Source organism: Montipora capricornis, chromosome 6 (genome assembly GCF_036669925.1).
Source record: "Montipora capricornis isolate CH-2021 chromosome 6, ASM3666992v2, whole genome shotgun sequence".
Classification (NCBI taxonomy): Eukaryota; Metazoa; Cnidaria; class Anthozoa; order Scleractinia; family Acroporidae; genus Montipora; species Montipora capricornis.
The window spans coordinates 65,780,435-65,781,622 of record NC_090888.1 but is presented as its reverse complement, the minus strand read 5'-3'; positions in this window follow the sequence as shown (position 1 = coordinate 65,781,622).

Genomic DNA, 1,188 nt, shown 5'->3' with positions numbered 1-1,188 from the left:
GTAAATTAAACAGTTTCAAGTGGGGATGTTCATATGCTGTGCCCAGAGACAGACGATTATGAACAACAGCTTTTCATTATTGTTGACAATGAGGTTCTTCTGGAAGTAAGTTCATACAAACAGAGTCTTTCTGCTCTGTTTGGGGTACATTACAAGGTTAACCTAGAGTATCCAAGAAAGCCAACATGTCTGTACTGAGTTTCTTGAGAGTATGACACTATGTATTTAGCATTCTTCAAAACAAAAAACGCCCTTTGTAGAAAAGGTGTCTCTACTCTTTTAGCTTAAAGTTATAGCCTCTTATTACACGTATTAACAGTTGCACCACCACAGGAGCTTGAACTAACCTACATGCAGGGGTTTTATTAGACGCTGGGACCTGGGTACTAGCACCCGTCTGCACTTAGTACAGTACCCGCCATTGCTCAAAGGAGGTCTCAAGATCAAAAGCCAGACTATATATAGGGGTCCCTGCTACTTTAAAACTTAAGGGAAACCCTGACACGTAAACACACCTGAGTCCATTTCTTGATTTGTAGCACAACAGGAGAGAAATAGTACAGAACATGACTATGTCAGGCTAGGGTCAGGCAATTAACTCATACCATGTCAAACCATGTTATGTTATGTAGTAATTTGTACTATTACTAATATGGTCAATTAAATTGTCACACTGGAAAGTTTTCACAGGGCTGCCATAAAGGACATTCACCTGTACCAGCTGTTAACCCTGAGCTCACATTGTGAAGGAAATGAAAACTAGAATCAGTTTTTTATATATTGCAGGTGAAAATTTAATGACAGCCCTGTTTAATGCTGGTTTTTTGGGTGTGTGGTTTGACTTTGTTCCAGATCGGCTAAACTTTTTTGTTGGGATAGAAGTGATATAAGGAAAATGGACAGTGATAGATTTTAATTAAAAAAATTGTTTTTGTGTAACACTTTTCATTTATTTAAATTCACTCACTTTAAGATCTACACCATCCCCTCAAGAGAATTTCTTTTGCATGTTAGTTTGTGCTTACAAGCTGTTTTCATTTCTAGGGACTTATCTCATTCGCTAAATAGTTTGGCTGATTTTTTCATGCCACATAGACTTTTCGAAATCATTAGTATTTTTAGGCATTTAAGTTTCAGAAATTTGTATTTGTTCTGCAACATTAATTATTTAAGTGAAATTTAACAGAG